This window comes from Bos javanicus, chromosome 1, assembly GCF_032452875.1.
Source record: "Bos javanicus breed banteng chromosome 1, ARS-OSU_banteng_1.0, whole genome shotgun sequence".
In the NCBI taxonomy this organism is placed as follows: domain Eukaryota; kingdom Metazoa; phylum Chordata; class Mammalia; order Artiodactyla; family Bovidae; genus Bos; species Bos javanicus.
This window is the reverse complement of record NC_083868.1, coordinates 88,293,498-88,313,882: the sequence shown is the minus strand read 5'-3', so window position 1 is coordinate 88,313,882 and position 20,385 is coordinate 88,293,498. Positions and strand designations below refer to the sequence as shown.

The 20,385-nt window shown below is 40.7% G+C and overlaps 1 long non-coding RNA gene and 1 other non-coding gene across 3 annotated transcripts in view; both read right to left on the bottom strand.

The window, feature by feature from the left end:
- Positions 1 to 201: 201 nt before the first annotated feature.
- LOC133246828 (uncharacterized) overlaps positions 202 to 20,385 on the bottom strand; it is a 34,478-nt gene continuing 14,294 nt past the window's right edge. Inside the window, exons 3-4 of one of the 2 annotated variants that reach the window (XR_009736193.1) lie at positions 5,970 to 6,061; positions 202 to 414 (exon numbers count right to left, since the gene is read on the bottom strand). This is a non-coding gene — a long non-coding RNA (uncharacterized LOC133246828). The remainder of the gene's footprint in view (positions 415 to 5,969; positions 6,062 to 20,385) is intronic. The other variant, XR_009736194.1, reaches the window with a different exon arrangement.
- TRNAG-UCC (transfer RNA glycine (anticodon UCC)) lies at positions 11,969 to 12,041 on the bottom strand. The gene has a single exon. It is a non-coding gene; the product is annotated as a tRNA-Gly (tRNA).

Genomic DNA, 20,385 nt, shown 5'->3' with positions numbered 1-20,385 from the left:
CAAACTCTTAACTTCCATAAGCAGAGGTGGATATCTAATGCTCTGATCACCTTCTTTAACATTCTATTTCAGCCAATTGTTTTACATTTACTTCCTCATGACATTGCTCATTCCATCCTTCCCATCTGAGGTACCCTCAGCATCTTATATAATTACCTATGTTCTACACATCCATTAACATTCTGTTTTAGTCTCACATTCTGTATTCATTAGGTAACATAAGCAGCCGTGACAGAAAAACACCAAAGTCTCAATGGTTTAACACAACGAATGTTTATTTCTTGCTCTCATTAAGTCCAAATTGGGTGTTGTCAGGTGGCTCCCCTCCAAGCAAGGATTCAGAAACCTAGGAACTCAGGCTCCTTACAGCTGATTTCTCTGCCATCTTTGACACTTGGGTTCCAGTGTTTAGTGCTACAGAAAGAGAAAGCACATGGAGTATCATATTTAGAGGTTCTATGGACTAGTTTCGCAGCCATGAAATTAAAAGACACTTACTCCTTGGAAGGAAAGTTATGACCAACCTAGATAGCATATTGAAAAGCAGAGATATTACTTTGCCAACAATGGTCTGTCTAGTCAAGGCTATGGTTTTTCCAGTGGTCATGTATGGACGTGAGAGTTGGACTGTGAAGAAAGCTGAGCGCCAAAGAATTGATGCTTTTGAACTGTGGTGTTGGAGAAGACTCTTGAGAGTCCCTTGGACTGCAAGGAGATCCAACCAGTCCATTCTGAAGGAGATCAGTCCTGGGTGTTCGTTGGAAGGACTGATACTGAAGCTGAAGCTCCAATACTTTGGCCACCTCATGTGAAGAGTTGACTCACTGGAAAAGACTTTGATGCTGGGAGGGATTGGGGACAGGAGGAGAAGGGGACGACAGAGGATGAGATGGCTGGATGGCATCACTGACTCGATGGATGTGAGTTTGAGTGAACTCCGGGAGTTGGTGAAGGACAGGGAGGCCTGGCGTGCTTCGGTTCATGGGGTCACAAACAGTTGGACAGGACTGAGCGACTGATCTGAACAGAATGGACTAGTACTGACAACGGCACCCTTCATGGCTGTTAATTTCCCACTGGCTAAAACTCATTTAAGGGGCTTCCCAGGTGGCTCAGTGGTAAAGAATCCACTTGCCAGTGCAGGAGGTGCAGGTTCCATCCTGAGTCAGGAAGAGCCCCTGGAGACAGAAATGGTAACCCATTCCAGTATTTTTGCCTGGAAAAATCCTATGGACAGAGAAGCCTGGCAGGCTGCAGTCCAAGGGGTCACAAAGAGTAGGACACAGTTGAGCAACTGAGAACACATGCAAAAGCTCATTTACACGGCCACATCTAAAACTGCAAGAGTGTGCGGGCCCAGGAATGAGAGAAGATGGATTTGATAAATAGCCATTAGTATCTGTTTTATTTGCTTAGACTTCTCTCCTGGAAAATCCAATTCTCTTCATAATTCCTCTTTCCTCTTAACTTTTCTATTACTTTCTGGTACCATATGCTGCTGCATAGACTGTGGTAAATTGGGCAGGTTTCCTTCACTTTTGACATATTTCCTTCCACATCAACTAAACTTTAGGGCAGAATCTCTGCTAAGTATTTTTTAGTATCCCGGCTATTAGAACAGTGCCCAGCACACTATCTTAAGACTTCAACAGTGTTGAATGATGACAATGATTCATCAATGACAATGATGACAATAATGCCCTTAGGAGCTTCTAAGATAAGCAAGTCATTTCCCTGTACACTAAATGGCCCAGACTGCTATGCATAGGAAGTCCTGGCCCACTCTTTTGTTTTTTCTTTCCTTTTCCTTGTAGAATCTGTCTGCCAATGCAGGAGACTTAAGAGACACGGATGTGATCCCTAGGTCGGGAAGATCCCCTGGAGGAGGGCATGGCAACCCACTCCAGTATTCTTGCCTGGAGAACCCCTTGGACAGAGGATCCTGGTGGGCTATAGTCCATAAGGTCACAAAGAGTCAGACACAACTGAAGCGACTTAGCATGCACACACAGTCAATTTTCAGACCCTGGTTTTCATGGCCTCCAGCATATTTGTTTCTCCTTACTCTACTTCTAACTTACTGTCTCCAATCTGCTATTTGGCGTGTTTTAAATCTTAGCAGTGGGAAACTTTCTACAAATAAAATTATCCATGAAACCACACAAAGGGAAAAATAATAGCTGAATGGTTCAGGTTGTGACAGGCGGGGCACTGGCTCACTTAGCAGCTGCCTGGTTCCAAGGAGATGCTCAGTAAACATAAGCTCCCCTTCTTCTCCTCTCTTTGTCTTAACATGACTATTTGCTCACTGAAAAGCACTCCAATGGACAAACTTCACTAAGATTTCTTATTAATGGCACAAAAACTATTAATTTTCTCAGCAATTCACCTTTACCGCATCCCAACCCCGCCCCCCCAAAAAAAGTGAGGAAGACGAATAGGAAAAGAATTTTGAAAGCTCTGTGAATAATAAAACTCATAGTTGTCATAGACTTAGCAGGCTTTTCAATAACATCCCTGTTTTCCCCATGGAAATTCTCCATCCACAAGTAGCTCACAAAGCCTCTTCTCTATTAAATGCCACATGAAGACAAAGGCATAAAACTTCCTCAACGTGTCATCTTAGAGAAATATGACTAGTCCTAAATGTTCATTCAAACAGCCTTCAATGTAACTGCAAACATCTTACTCTAAAAGGAATTCAAAATGGTTGAGTCATATATTTTTAAGCAAAAATGATACTATTTTACATGTTTAAAAAAAATACAGTGTATGTGTGTTAGTCGCTCAGTCATGTCTGACTCTTTGTAACCCTATGGACTGTAGCCCACCAAGCTTCTCAGTTCATGGGATTCTCCAGGCAAGAATACTGGAATGGGTTGCCATGCCCTCCTCCAGGGGCTCTTCCCAACCCAGGGGTCAAACTCATGTCTCCTGTGTCTCCTGCATTACAAGTGAATTCTTTACTGATGAGCCAACTGGGGAAGCCCACTAAGGTCTATAGGTTTACTGATAAATTTCATGTGTCAAAATTGATATGACTATACATATTAATGTTTATAGTATATGTAATTCTGAGTTAACTTCTGTTCCCCTGGGCCATCATTTTGTTGTCATCTTTGATTAAAATGCCTTGAATTAAATGTTAACTGAATATAGTTTAAAACAAAGTTTCTTTAAGCCACACTGACCTCTAGAGACATAAAGGGATTTCAAAGATGCTCAAGTGAAACCAAAATCCACCTTCACAAGATCAGTGTGAATATAATAAAAGGATTTATTTTGGGACATAAGGATGGACTATCCTCTGAGCTCTGTGCTACACTCCATTGACTAAGCATACTGCATTGCCTGTTATTAAATTTTACTGCAAAGAGGAAAAGAAAGAGACAAAGAGAAAGACTAGAGCTAAAAGGAACTTGAAAATAACTGAAATTGTTCAAATGTATGTAACGGAAAAGGCAGTGAACTGTGTATCCTGAGTTCTGGTTCTGTTTCATTTTCATAATACCTATGTGACCTTGGGCAAACCACTTTTCTTCTGAGGCTTCATTTTCCCACCAGTTAAATGAGGGTTTGATCCAAATTCTGTGATACTCTGTGCTAAATGCAAGCTAAGAAATGCTAACAGTTTATTTTCTCATCTTTAAAAAATTACCGATTCACCTTAAAAAAAACACTTTCTATTAATGACTCAATAATTAGATTGATCAGGGTAGTACATTACTGGTGAAGATTAGTTTCCAAGGGCTGCTGTAACAAAGTACCACAAACTGGGCAGCTTAAAAAACAACAGACATATTTTTTTCTCTCACAGTTCTGGAGGCTAAAAAGTCCAAAATCAGGGTCTCAGCTGGGCTATGCTCCCTCTGAAACTCTGAGTAGAATCCTCCCTTCCGTCTTCCTAACTTCTGGTTGTGGCCACCACTGTTGGCATTCCTTGGCTTGTAGCTGCCTCTCTGTTATCTCTTCCCCTCTGGTCATAAGGCATTATCTCTTCATCTCTCTTCACATCATCTTCCCTTACCTCAATAAAATGCCAGTTGTACTGGATTAAGGGTTAATCCACACTAATCTGGTATGACCTCATTTAACTTAACTAATTATACTTATAATGATTCTAGTTCCAAATAAGATCATGTTCTTATTTGGTATTGAGGTCAGTCCTTCAACATATCTTTTGAGGCACATAATTCTTTAACAGTAGTGATAGGGAAAATATATAGTCAGAGAAATGACAGCTTTAAAAAAGAAGCAATGTCACTTGCAATTTGGGTCACTTAAAGGACAGGATATGTGTAATGAATTGCTTCCTCCCGAATGATGGTATCTTTACAGAAAAATCCCATGGCAAGAAAATATGTATTCAGTGGAGAAACAACACAACCTAAGTCTAGCAGAATGGCTCAGACAAGATCCTGACACGGTATCAGTGAATGTAAGAGTAACACAAGGTGGCTATGCTTCTGTGTAACAGCTCAAACTATAACCAAGGCATCTGAAGAGTTGTCCTGCAAAGGTTAATACCATGAAGAACCACTGAGATCAAACCTTGCCATTCTGAGTCAAGAAAATTGTTAAGAAAAGTCTGTCCTTTCCTCTTAAATTTTGATAAATGAACAGGAAATATAGAAGATAATCCTAGGAAACCTTGTCATGCCAGATAGCAAGCTCACTATCAAACACTAACTGAGGTCATGTCAACAGAACTCAAGAGCCAACATGAAGGAATTTGCCCTGGCCAAAAATGGAAATTGGTGCATCAGTAAGAAAATAGTACAATGGGTTAAAACACATCAAATTCATTTAAATCCTATAAGTCCCAATAATTCTTAAGGGAAAAAAATCTTTATTGGTTCCCTTGGTCAATGATAGAAAGCCAACTCTATTTTTAAAACTTGTAAATAAAGAGAAAGAATCAAATATTGATTCTGCCTTTATTACTCACTGTTTTAACCAGAGTACACAAGAGGGTATTTCTCTTTAGAGAAGTATTCTAGCCAGTAAATGAAAAGGAATGACATAATATCACCACTATGTAACTCCTGATGAACTAAAGAATACTGAGAAGTACAATAAGGACACTGCTTAGAAGTATTTCTAAATATCAATAAATTGTATATGTTCAACACGCCCCACTACCAAAGGTAAGAAAACACCACAATATTAAGAATGTGAACAGGATGTAAACACTTCAATGCAGCTAAGTGATTGAACATGTTATTTATCTCAGCAGATTGTTCTGAATGAGCAAAAAAAAAGACAACCTGTGAGCCACATACTAGCTACACAATATAATTGTGAAAATGGGTTCCTTATACCCAAATGAAAATAAAAATTCACCAGTACTAGCAATTTAAGACGGAGAAAGCAATGGCACCCCACTCCAGTACTCTTGCCTGGAAAATCCCATGGATGAAGAAACCTGGTAGGCTGCAGTCCATGGGGTCGCTAGAGTCGGACACGACTGAACGACTTTACTTTCACTTTTCACTTTCATGCATTGGAGAAGGAAATGGCAACCCACTCCAGTGTTCTTGCCTGGAGAATCCCAGGGACGGGGAGCCTGGTGGGCTGCCATCTATGGGGTCGCACAGAGTCGGACACGACTGAAGTGACTTAGCAGCAGCAGCAATTTAAGAAGGGATTCACACACACATACACACACAATTTTTTCTCTCACAGTTCTGGAGGCTAAAACTCCACTAAAGAAAATACTGCAAAAGTAGCCTCAAAATGGGTAGGATGAAGAGGGAAATTAAACAACAGGAAACTATACAAATTACACAAACCTCTGGGAGACATTAAGCAGAGGAAAAAAGGGAATTTGAAGGATATAGTCAGAGCCAAGGATATACCAGAACCCAGCGGGTACAATCATCAAACCAACAAGAAATATTGATGAGGAACAGCCAGCCACCACTCCATGCATTCCCCTGAAGTGAAGCCTGTCAAAGCCAGTCTCCTACCTGTTCTCACACAGATGCCAGTCAGGATCCCCACTCCAGGATGACTCATGCCCCAGCAGAGAAGCTTTCTGTAGCTGCATGGTCGTCAGTCACTGGTGGAACAAGAAATCTAAGTTTAAGAATATTATTTACAGTGACAAAGGTAGCCAATAAAGAACTAAGCAGTGTAACTGAGGGAGAAGAGAGAAGTGGTAACAGAGAAGAAAAGAGAATATACTAAGCAGAGGGACAAGTGGAAAACAAGAGCGAAGATGGTTCATATTTAGGAACTGCACGGTGTTCAGCAATGTTAGGGTTTATAGTGTAAAGAAGAGATTAATGAGAGATGATGAGTCTAAAGAAGAAAGTAGAGACCAGAGCATTACCTCATACTAAGGAAAGTTTCAGCTTTATTCTGAGAGTTCCAGCTTTCCTGTTGGCTGTGGTAAAAACAACAACAAAAAACAACCCTGCCTACCAATGTAGGAGACATAAGAGACGCAGGTTCAACCCTGGGTTGGGAAGATCCCCTGAAGGAGGAAATGGCAACCTACTCGAGTATTCTTGCCTGGAGAATTCCATGGTCAGAAGACCCTGGCAGACTACAGTCCATAGGATCACAAAGAGTCATACATGATTTAGGGACTAAGCAACAAGTGAAAGTTCTAAGCACTTTTAAACACAACATAACACAGTTCAATGTGCGTTTCAGAAGCATGATTCTGGCTTCTGTAGATTTCTGGGGAACAAACCTGGAGAGAGGGAAACCACTTAGGCAGCTGCTGAAATCATCCAGAAACTAAAGATAATCAATTGCTAAACTGAGGAACTGGCAGTGGGCCTGGAGGAATATTTTTCAACTTCAGAATGCATCCAAATCGCCAGGAGGGCTTGTTAAAACAGTGGGTCCCATGGGGCCTCGGAGTTTCTCACTCCGTGTGTATGAGGTCTGTCTCAAGAATTTGCATTTTTAATAAGTTACCAGGTGATGCCGATGCTGCTGGTCCAGGGACCACACTGAAAACAGTATTTGAGAGTAAGCAGGAATCCCAGACCAGACACCAACGCTGTGTATGTATGGATGCTTCCCCACACCAACAAGCAACTCTCAGGTGCCAGCAGAGTGTCTAAGAATTCAAGTCAGTTCTGACGTGAGTCTCAGTGAACTCCGGGAGTTGGTGATGGACAGGGAGGCCTGGCGTGCTGCGATTCATGGGGTCACAAAGAGTCGGACGCGACTGAGCGACTGATCTGATCTGATCTGATCTGACACTCTACCCAGAGATAGAATCAGATTGCACAGGTAAAGGGCTCAGTCCCACAAGACTGCTGTCTCCTTCGGATGCCAGTCACAAGTCTATGTTGTTACCTGTACTTCTGACTGACAGGCTATCAATCAGAGGTTCCCATGACCTCAGGTTCAATTAACTTGCTAGAATAACTCACAGAACTCAGGAAATCTGTTTGCTTACTAGATTACCTATTTCATCTTAAAAGGATAGTAAAGAGCAGGAATCAATAGCCAGATGAAGAGATCAATAGGGCAAGGTCTCAAGCAAAGGAGCATCTGTCCTCGTGGAGCCTGGGACCGGGCAGAGTGGCATGCAGAGGCATCCTGGTCCCCTGATGTGGAAGCTCTCCTAAAAAGGGACCAAGACACTTTCCTCTGCAGTTTTTATGGCGGTTTCATTACATAGTCATGATTGACTAAATCCTTGGCCAATGGTGATCGATTCAATCTCCAGCCCCTCTTTCTTCCCTGTAAAGTAAGGGTAGGGCTGAAAATCACAACCCTCTCATTTCTGCTGGTTCTTGCAGCAACCAACCTCACTCCTTAAGTGCTTCTAAAAGTCATGGCATTCACATAACAAAAGACATCTTGTCACTGTTAACACTTAGGAAATTCCCAGGGTTTGGGGAGCTGTAAGCCAGAAACTGTGAACAAAGACCAAACATATATGAGAAATAAACTTTGGTCATCTAAAATGACCAAACAAATATTTCTTACAAATCACAGCATGACAGAGAGCATGTAAGAAGTAGAATCAACAATACTTGGTGACTGACTGGATGAAGACATTGAAGAGAGTAGTCACGATTCTTCCCAACTTTCTAACTTGGGTAACTGGGAGATTGTGGTGTCAGTCATCAAGACAAGAGGAATACTAATGAAGAACATATATTTGGTGAGAGCATGGGGTTATAAATACAAAGAGATCCATTTGAACACATATCAAACTTCACATTCACACTGGACATCCCAATGAATTTTAGGACAGGCAATTTATATACAAAAGGACATGAAAAGGAAGATATGAGTTAGAAATACAGATGTAAGAAGCATCAGCATATAAATGATAATTAAAGCCATGAGAATGAATATGATTTGCCATGGTCAATAAATACCTTGAGAAAAGAAGAGGATAAAATCTTGAGGAACCTAAAATTTAAGAAAAAGAGAACTGGCACTACTAAGCCAACTGAGACAAAGAGGTAGAAGATCTGCCATGGCTACATTGTTTGTGATATCAAAAGACTAAAATAATCAAATGCTCATCAATATGGGGCTGGTTAAATAAACCATGACCCTCTCTACAGTAGAATTCTTTGCATCTATAAAAAAATGGAATGAGTAAGTGCTTTTGCTAACAATAGAAAATATGTCTTAAATATACATATATTTTGGTTTTGTGAAAAAAGCAAATTGTAGAATGGTGCATGTAATATTGCTATCATTTAGCTGAAATGGGGGGAAATGCATACACATGATTATATAGTTGCTGGCGTATTCACAGAGTACCTCTGGAAAGATGTGCAAGAAATTTGTAACCTAGAGGAAACATAGTGGGGAACCTAGTAAGTAGGAGATTGAAGATCCAGGGCAGAATTTCAACCCAAAGGCCCAAATACCCTATAAGCTACCAACTATCGGCCAATTGTAAAGATGGAAGCATCAGAACCTGATGTTATTAAACATTTAAACTATTAATACAAAAATAATTCTCCTTATTTAGATCTCATGATCGTCTAACAACATTCTGAAACTTTTCCCACAGAAAGAGAATTCATTCTATATATTGCTGAAATTGACTTGACAATCATATATTTTTATACAAGTTAATCATTGGCATTCTACTATGGCTTTCAACACCTATCTCTTGTGCATTTTGTGAACTTGAGGCAATACCCATGGGTTCAGTCAGTTGATCACAGAGAGATTCTGAGTCTACAGAGCTAAGAACTAAATCCTAGACTCGGTTAAATTAACCAAGGTGTATTCTACCTTATTAAGTTTCTTGACAGCGATTTGTCTCTCCTGGCCACACTCCAACAGCACTATGATGTAAAATTCAAATTTTCAGAGGAAACAAATTTGTTTGCAATACTCCTCATCTTATCTTTACGGTATATATTCCATTGACTGATACCAAATTTACCAATCTACCCATGAATTCCATATGACTGTGGCCTTCAACCTCTCCCAGCAGCATCCACGCCCCTCCCCAATTAAAGTTCACCAGTATCATTCATCAAAATGTTTCTTCCTACCATAAACAAAAATCACATCATTTAAGTAGATTACACTTGGCAGAATCCACTACCAAACCATAAACTTCTGAGGGAAAGATGCTTTATTCCTCTTTGTATTCCTAAAAGATAATACAATACCCTGTACATCACAGACATTCAACACATTCACACTGAATTAGATTGAATTCCCTGCTAATATATTACCTGCCCAGATAAGGTAATTACTTAACCACTTAAATCAAAGGTCCTTACAGAATTCTCTTTCAAGTGTGACCTCTAATTTGTAAGGGAGATATTTTTGCCTGGGGGCCTTTTGACACCCTTCAAATGTAATCATAGGTGAAGCTATTTAACCTATTTATGAAATCTGTTCAGATAATATACTGCTATCTAGCAAGGTCAGAAAGTGGGTTTTCTCTTCCAGTTAATAGAGAATCTCAACATACATGAAATATAGAATGATATTTTCTAAATTAGAATTTTATTTTTAAAATATGCTACTGTAAGATGATGCCAAGTAAGATGTAAATTTTCTCTGAAACTGTAAGAAGGTGTTTGCAAACACTACATAGAGAAACCAGGCGTGGGGAAAGCAGACCCAGGTAGCTAAGTAAGCCAGGTTCAGCCCCTCAACCACAGCAATCCACACAAGTAGCAAAGAGCTCTACATTTTTTTTGCCTAAAATGGTGGTTTCAAATATGTATTCATTTTTAAAAGGCTTTCACAAATTATTTTTTAGTTTGAAAACTCATTTGTTTAAAATAAGACAGTAATTTCACGCTTCCTCAGATCATGATTGTCACTGTTTCTCCACTATATCTGCACCAAAGTAATGGAGCAATGAAGTGACTAGCATGTTTGCTGAAAACTCATTACATACATGGAGAAGGCAATGGCACCCCTCTCCAGTACTCATGCCTGGAAAATCCCATGGATGGAGGAGCCTGGTAGGCTGCAGTCCATGGGGTCTCTAAGAGTCAGATATGACTGAGCGACTTCACTTTCACTTTTCACTTTCATGCATTGGAGAAGGAAATGGCAACCCACTCCAGTGTTCTTGCCTGGAGAATCCCAGGGATGGGGGAGCCTGTTGGGCTGCCGTCTATGGGGTCGCACAGAGTCGGACACGACTGAAGTGACTTAGTAGTAGTAGTAGGGAGAAAAAAGTCAAACTGATGGAGGCTCAGTGGTTCACCTGCCATTGCAGGAGATGCAGGTTTGATCCCTTGGTCTGGAAGATCCCCTGGAGGAGGAAATGGCAACCCACTCCAGTGTTCTTGCCTGGAGAATCCCAGGGACAGGGGAGCCTGGTGGGCTGCCGTCTCTGGGGTCGCACAGAGTCGGACATGACTGAAGCGACTTAGCAGCAGCAGCATTATATACAATGTGATTCTTTTATGGTAGTTAGTAATCCCACTTTCTTTTACTTCCTTTCATAGTGGTGACTATGATGGAGAAAAAATGGAAACACTGAACAGGCTTTATTTTCTTGAGCTCCCATGTCACTGCAGATGGTGACTGTAGCCATGAAATTAAAAGATGCCTGCTGCTTGGAAGAAAGGTTATGATAAACCTAGACAGCATATTAAAAAGCAAAGTCATTGCTCTACCTACAAAGGTCCATCTAGTCAAAGCTATGGTTTTTCCAGTAGTCATGTATGGACATGAGTACTGGACCATGAAGAAGGCTGAACACTGAAGAATTCATACTTTTGAACCATGGTATTGGAGAAGACTCTTGAGAGTCCCTTGGACTGCAAGGAGATTAAACCAGTCAATTCTAAAGGAAATCAACCCTGAATATTCATTGAAAGGACTGATGCTGAAGTTGAAGCTTCAATACTTTGGCCACCTGATGGGAAAAGCCAACTTATTGGAAAAGATCCTAATGCTGGGGAAGATTGAGGGCAGAAAGAGAAGGGGGTAAATGGAGGATGGGATAGCTGGATGGCATCATTGACTCAATGGACATGAGTTTGAGCAAACTCTGGAAGATAGTGAAGGACAGAGAAGTCTGGCGTGCTGTAGTCCATGGGGTCGCAGAGAGTAGGACATGACTGAGCAACTGAACAACAACAGCAATAGCAATAGCAGTTACTATGTATTCTGGATCATTTATGTTACTCTTCTGTCTTCTGACATCAAAATATAAATAACATTCACAGTATTCTGTAGAACACAGAACCTGGAAAGATCCCCTCCATAGTCTAAACTTATGAAAGGGTAATCCTCCAGCAAAAAATCTCAGAGCAGAGTAATTTCTAAGTATTCAAAGCCACTTCTCTATTGCCAGAAAAACGGAAACTCCAGGTCTATAAGTATTGAATAATATACATTTTTTTTATCTTACTCAAATAGATCTAACTCTAGAGAACTAACTGCAAACATTAGTTCTTCTACAAAGAACTAACTGCAAACCTTAGTTCTTTTACAAAGATTTAAAAGGTTATGTTTTTCTTATTGTGCCCTGCACCATGTGGGATCCTTGTTCCCTGACCAGGGATCAAACCTGGGCTCCCTGCATTGGAAGTGCAGAATCTTACCCACTGGACCACCAGGGAAGTCCGAAGTCTACATTTTATGTATGAAAAGAAATCCAATCACTTCTCACTGGAGACTAACAAAATACCAGCATACTAAAGCAGAGAATGAAAGAAGAGCCATCACTTGGGAAAAGATGACAGTGACCTGTGGAAGGAGGCAGAGGAGATTTAACAAATCAGATCAGTTCTATCTTAACTACCAAGATTCCAAAATTAATCTAGACATATATTTCTGAACTCCTCTTCAGTAGGATTTAATCTCTGCTCCCCTATATTTTCACTTGATAGGGACATTATTGTCAGAACATAATAGTCTCATCTGATAAACTATGTTTTAATTATGTCATCATAGACTGTTGGAAAAGATTTGCTACTCTGCTTTAGTCACATTCAAATAACTGCCAGTAGTATTTAATATACTGTAAATATTTCAGATCATAACCTTACCCAAATAATCCTTATGCAGCCAGGGAGAGAAGACCATCACCGAACCAAGCTGTGCATATATCAAATGCCTTGATAGAGTAATAATGGCCTATTAATCAGAGCACAGGTTAAATGGGCCCACCACCTGTTCTACATCAACATTAGTATTCTGATAAACTCTTCAAAGAAAGAGAAATGTCACTACCATCCCACACGAACTCGAGCTTCCAGAATGAAAGACACTAGGTCAGTTTTCATCTATTTCCATATAGTAATAACAGTCACAGATTTAAACAACTTGAACCTAAACCTAAATACTAAATAAAATAAATCATGGGCTCCCAGCATTAAAATATTCAGTCCTGTTTTTTAAAAACTAAATCTGTGAATGTTTACATCAGCTAGACAGTGTACAGTTTACTGACCTGTGCCTTACTGTGAACATACAGTCAACTTTGACCAGTTTTATTCTTTAAAATTTCTCCTGAGAGATTTTTGGGTCCTTGAATGCTAATGGGAAAGACATTATACTTAACACACACAGTATTAACAACATTTAAGAACTTTCTTTATAGCTATAATAAAGAAACTATTTTATTGTTGTAAAAGACTAATTCATGTCTTCAGCTGTGAACATGAACACATAGCATCCCTCCATCCATACAAATGATTCTATCTGGATATCTGTGCGGCAAGTAATTCATCCAAAGGTTAAATGGGTTTAAACTTTCAAAAGAAGGATATAGATTTACTTCCTGCATACCTCCTTGATGTTTTAATTATTATTTATACTTATTGAGCAGTATATATTTAGTGGGACTGAGAATTCAGAATTAGGAGCTATGATCTGAAATCTAAAGTTTCTGGATCTGCTTAAAAGTCATAGAATTCCAAATTTGGAGGAAATTCAAGTCTAACTACCTCACTTTAAAGGCACACACACACACACACACACGTGTGTGTGTGTGCATGCTCACTCAGTCATGTCTGACTCTTCACAACCCCATAGGCTATAGCCCTCCAGGCTCCTCTATCCTTGGCATTTCCCAAGCAAGAATCCTGGAGTGGGTTGTCATTTCCTTCTCCAGGGGATCTTCCCAATCTAGGGATTGAACTCACATTTCTTGCATCTCCTGAATTGCCACCTGGGATGCCTAAATCAGGGAATTAACTGATTTTCCCAATATCCTACAGCTAGCAAGTTCAGTGAGGAACTGAACCCAGGCCTTCTGGCTTTTTCCACTAAGGGAAATAAATTCCTCAATATATGCAGATAACAAAACTATCTCCAAAATTCTTTCTAGTCTAACTTCCTAGGCTCTCTGGATAGGTTAAAATCTAGATGGTTCACTACCCTACTAAACACAATTAGGCCTTCCACTTTCTGACTGGAACTGACAGCAACACTCTATCAATCTGAGTTCTTGGTTGAAAACAACAAAAGACTTCAGCTAATTTAAGAAGGAAAACAATTTTTTAAGGATTTCTGGGTAGTTTCTAGAATCACCAGTAAAACGTGGAGAAACAGGTTAGGAAAACAGACAGAAACAAGGGAAGTCTGATAGCAGCCAAGACCAAAACAAAAATGAGGTCTTAGACCAGACTGGTGGGGACAACAGCAGAGCAACGCCTACACTCTGGACCTGTGTGTTTCTGCCCCTGCTGCACTGGATTACCTACTGGCTTTGGTTATTTGCTTCAAGAACCCCAAAATAGTGAAAGTGAGGCCCTAGCTATGTGACTGGTTGAAGAACACACATCTGGTCTTTTCAGTTTCTCCCATGGAGATTTGCCACAGGAATTCCCTATATACTGGAAGGGGTCAGGCTTCCCAGGTGGCGCTAGTGGTAAAGAACCTGCCTGCCCGTGCAGGAGACCTAACACAAGCAGGTTTGATTCCTGGGTCGGGAAGATCCCCTGAAGGAGGGCATGGCAACCCACTCCAGTATTCTTGCCTGGAGAATCCCGTGTTCGGAGAAACCTGATGGACAACAGTCCCTAGAGTCACATACAGTCAGACACGACTGAAGCGACTTAGTACACACAGCACGCACAGGAAGGGGTCAGGGAAGCTAACCAGCTAGCTAGACGACAGACTGATAGACACCAATAAACTCTTGTTCACAACAAGTGATGTATTTGAGAAACTTAGAGAAACACATCCAAGTTTACAAAAATTCAGGCACTCTAAAAGTGACTGAAAATGATCACTACACAATATTCCAACTAATCTCAAGAATTTAATAATAGTGTAGAGCCAACTTTAGCATTGCTTTCATATCCTTCTCTTTGTGACCCCATGGACTGCAGCACACTTCACTGTCTCCTGGAGTCTGCTCAAACTCATGTCCATTGAGTCAGTGATGCTATCCAACCATCTCATCCTTTGTCATCCCCTTCTTCTCTTGTCCTCAATCTTTCCCAGCATCAGGGTCGTCCCCATTAGTCAGCTCTTCCCATCAAGTAGACAAAGTGTTGGAGCTTCAGCTTCAACATCAGTCCTTCCAGTGAATATTCAGGGGTGATTTCCTATAGAATTGACTGGTTTGATCTCCTTGTAGTCCACAGGACTCTCAAGAATCATCTCCAGCACCACTTTAGCATGGTACATATAATATATCTAGGAGGATCCACATTATAACATTATCTTTGGTAAGAAATGAGTAATTTTTACAAATTTACTCTTAACTAGAGCTTTAAAATTTTTCTGCCACTTGTATGCACTTATGTACATTATGTGTATAACAATTTCTTATCAAAATAATAATTCTAATTCTACTGGTAATTTTAAATGATTCCAGAGACTTAAACAACATATGATGCTTTCTAAGAAAACACATATAGCTTATTATGACATAAACAAACAAAAAACACTTTTAAATGCTAATTTTATTTTTGCAGTTGATTTAGAAACAAAGATTCACATTTTTCCACAAATAATTTCTTTAAAGAGCGGAATCTTTTAAATTACTTTTAAAGGAAGGGGACATGGTTCTGGTTAAGAGGGGATTTTGCCTGTCAAAATACCCTATATTCTTCTCTTTACTTCATACATTTCCTTTCCGGGCAAGCTTTATGGCCCTCAATTGCAGTTGTTTATAACTTTCTACTGCTCTTACTCTTGGAGGGTTAATATATAACATTTGGATTTTTTGGCACTCTTTTTTTCCCTTCCTCAAATACCCAAGCCTCTACCCCTTAATTTTGGTAGTCAATTTTGTGCCCAGTCACTATTTATAGCTGGAAACAATCCCAGATTTGGGCAGCTGGTCTGGTTTGGAGATCTATAATCTCATTTAGTTTTACTACTTATGACTCTAGGCCATAAACACTAAGGGAATGTATGTGAACTAAGATGTTTAATAAGCATGAAGTATATATGTACAAGGGGCTTTCCTGCAGCTCAGACAGTAAAGAATCTGCCCGCCATGCAGAAGACCCAGGTTTGATCCCTGGGTTGGGAAGATCCCCTGGAAAAGGGAATGGAAACCCACTCCAGTATTCTTGCCTGGAGAATCCTATGGACAGAGAAGCCTGGCAGGCTACAGTCCATGGGGTTGCAAAGAGTTGGACACAACTGAGCAACTGACACCTTTACTTTCACTTTTCATACATGGACAAACAGGGGTCCTCTACTGTAAAGTTTGTACATCATACTTCAAGGAAGAAAGGACTTGTAGTACAGCTAAGGATATCTCCGGCACTTTTTTCTGCAGAGGCAAAGCTTCCATTCCAGGCAGGTAGGCTCCTAGCATCCAATGAGCAGTCCACGCTGTTTCCTATTGTTTCTTTCACTTGGATCATCCTCTTTCTAAACCTCTCCACCAGCCGAAGGCTAACACATTGTTCAACGATCAGTTCAAATTCTGCCTTTTCCCTGAGGGATATACAGATGTGTAGCTAAAAATGAAAAGGGGCATTATAAACCTTAAAGACAGAAATAAATAATAATCATAGGTACCACTGTTATCAAGTACCAGATTTACTCTTCACATCACACCAGTCTTATTAGCATGGATTAATTACAGCTGCTATGTTACAGACACTGTGACCATTTTCTGCCCTTAGAGAATTTTTAGCCTGATGAAACCAACTTTGTGCAAAATATAATTCAACACAAGGGCCTAAGAAAGAATTTGCCTAGAGAATAAGAGTTTATTATTGACTGGGTTTATTATAGTTTATTATAGACTTGGAAGCAAGATGGTGGAGTAGAAGGACATGTGCTCATCTTCTCCTGCAAGAACTCCAAAATTACAACTCACTGCTGAACAACCATCAACAGGAGAATGTTGGATCCCACCAAAAAAAATACATCCCACATCCAAGGGCAAAAGAGAAGCAAGATGGTAGGAGGGGAAAATCATGTTTAGAATCAAACCCCATACCCGCCAGAGATGCTCAGAGGACATAAACAAAACCTTGTGTGCACCAGGAGACTCCACAGAGACTGAACAAGACCTGCCTTTGAGTGTATGAACGTCTCCTACAGAGGTACAAGTCAACAGTGGCTAGCTGCAGGGGCCCTGGGTGCAACAGACCTGGGTATGGCATAAGCCCTCTTGGAGGAGGTCACCATTAACCCCACTATAGAGCCACCAGAACTTACAGGACTGGGAAAACAGACTCTTGCAGGGCACAAACAAAACCTTGTGTGCATTGACCCCACAAGAGACTGACCCAGACTTGCCCGTGAGTGTCCAGGAGTCTCCAGCAGAGTCATGGGTCAGCAGTGGCCTGGTGCAGGGTCGGGGGCACTGAGTGGGGCAGTGCATGCATGGGACCTTTTGAAGGAGGTCACCACTATCTTCATTACCTCCACCATAGTTTGACCTCAGGTCAAACAACAGGGAGGGAACACAGCCCTGCCCATCAACAGAAAATTGGACTAAAGATTTACTGAGCATGGCCCTGCCCATCAGAACAAGACCCTTTCCCCCTCAGAAAGTCTTCTCATCAGGAAGCTTCCATAAGCCTCGTAACCTTGTCCATCAGAGGGTGAATAGAATGAAAACCACTATCACAGAAAACTAGCCAAACTGATCATATGGACCACAGCCTTGTCTAACTCAATGAAACCACGAGCCATGCCGTGTAGGGCCACACAAGATGGACGGGTCATGGTGGAGAGTTCTGACAAAACGTGGTCCACTGGAGAAGGGAATGGCAAACCACTTCAGTATTCTTGCCTTGAGAACCCCATGTACAGTATGAAAAGGCAAAAAGATAGGACACTGAAAGATGAACTCCCCAGGTCAGTAGGTGCCCAATGTGCTACTGGAGAAGAGTGGAGAAATAACTCCAGAAAAAATGAAGAGATGGAGCCAAAGCAAAAACAACACCCAGTTGTGGATGTGACTGGTGTTGGAAGTAAAGTCCAATGCTGTAAAGAACAATATTGGATAGGAACCTGGAATGTTAGGTCCATGAATCAAAGTAAATTGGAAGCAGTCAAACAGGAGATGGCAAGAGTGAATATCGACATTTTAGGAATCAATGAACTAAAATGGACTGGAATGAGTGAATTTAACTCAGATGACCATTATATCTACTACTGTGGGCAAGAATCCCTTAGAAGAAAGGGAGTAGCCCTCATAGTTAACAAAAGAGTCCAAAATGCAGGAGTTGGATGCAATCTCAAAAACAACAGAATGATCTCTGTTAGTTTCCAAGGCAAACCATTCAATATCACAGTAATCCAAGTCGATGCCCCAACCAATAATGCTGAAGAAGTTGAAGTTGAACGGTTCTATGATGACCTACAAGGCCTTCTAGAACTAACACCAAAAAAAGATTTCCTTTTCATTATAGGGGACTGGAATGCAAAAGTAGGAAGTCAAGAGATACCTGAAGTAAAAGGCAAACTTAGCCATTGAAGCAGGGCAAACTTAGCCTTTGAAGCAGGGCAAAGGCTAATAGAGTTTTGCAAAGAGAATGCACTGGTCAGAGCAAACATCCTCTTCCAACAACACAAGAGAAGACGCTACACATGGACATCACCAGATGGTCAATACTAAAATCAGACTGATCATATTCTTTGCAGCCAAAGATGGAGAAGCTCTATACAGTCAGCAAAAAGACCAGGAGCTGACTATGGCTCAGATGATGAACTCCTTATTGCCAAATTCAGACTTACACTGAAGAAAGTAGTGAAAACCACTAGACCATTCAGGTACGACCTAAATCAAATCCCTTATGACTACACAGTGGAAGTGACAAATAGATTCAAGGGATTAGATCTGATAGACAGAGTGCCTGAAGAACTATGGATGGAGGTTCGTAGCATTGTACAGGAGGCAGTGATCAAGATCATCCCCAAGAAAAAGAAATGCAAAAAGGCCAAATGGTTTTCTGAGGAGGCCTTACAAACAGCTGTGAAAAGAAGAGAAGCAAAAGGCAAAGGAGAAAAGGAAACATATACCCGTTTGAATGCAGAGTTGCAAACAATAACAAGGAGAGATAAGTAAGCCTTCCTCAGTGATCAATGCAAGGAAATAGAAGAAAACAACAGAATGGGAAAGACTAGAGATCTCTTCAAGAAAATTAGAGATACCAAGGGAACATTTCATGCAAAGATGGGCTCGATAAAGGACAGAAATGGTATGGACCTAACAGAAGCAGAAGATATTAAGAAGAGGTGGCAAGAATACACAGGAGAACTGTACAAAAAGATCTTCATGACCCAGATAATCATGATGGTGTGATCACTGACCTAGAGCCAGACATCCTGGAATGTGAAGTCAAGTGGGCCTTAGAAAGCATCACTACGAACAAAGCTAGTGGAGATGATGGAATTCCAGTTGAGCTATTTCAAATCCTGAAAGATGGAACTGTGAAAATGCTGCACTCAATATGCCAGCAAATTTGGAAAACTCAGCAGTTGCCACAGGACTGGAAAAGGTCAGTTTTCATTCCAATCCCAAAGAAAGGCAATAGCAAAGAATCCTCAAACTATCGCACAATTGCACTCATTTCACACACTAGCAAAGTAGCTCAAAATTATCCAAGCCAGGCTTCAACAGTACGTGAACCGAGAACTTCCAGATGTTCAAGGTGGATTCAAAAGACAAAGGAGCCAGAGATCAAATTGCCAGCATCCGTTGGATCATTGAAAAGGCAAGAAAGTTCCAGAAAAACATCTATTTCTGCTTTATTGACCATGCCAAAGTCTTTAACTGTGTGGATCACCACAAACTGTGGAAAATTCTTCAAGAGATGAGAATACCAGACCACCTTACCTGCCTCCTGAGAAATCTGTATGCAGGTCAAGAACCAACAGTTAGAACTGGATATGGAACAAATTAGGTTGGAACAAAGACTGGTTCCAAATCGGGAAAGGAGTATGTCAAGGCTGTATATTGTCACCCTGCTTATTTAACTTTTATGCAGAGTACATCACAAGAAATGCCAGGCTGGGTGAAGCACAAGTTGGAATCAAGATTTCCGGGAGAAATATCAATAACCTCAGATAAGCAGATGACACCACCCTTATGGCAGAAAGTGAAGAACTAAAGAACCTCTTGATGAAAGTGAAAGAAGAGAGTGAAAAAGTTGGTTTAAAGCTCAACATTCAGAAAACTAAGATCATGGCATCTGGTCCCATCACTTCATGGAAAATAGATGGAGAAACAATGAAAACAGTGAAAGACTTTATTTTCTTGGACTCCAAAATCACTGCAGATGGTGACTGCAGCCATGAAATTAAAAAACCCTTGCTCCTTGGAAGACAAGCTATGACCAACCTAGACAGCATATTAAAAAGCAGAGACGTTACTTTGCCAACAAAGGTCTGTCTAGTCAAAGCTATGATTTTTCCAGTAGTCATGTATGGATGTGCGAGCTGGACTATAAAGAAAGCTGAGTGCCGAAAAATTGATGCTTTTGAATTGTGGTATTGGAGAAGACTTTTGAGAGTCCCTTGAACTGCAAGGAGATC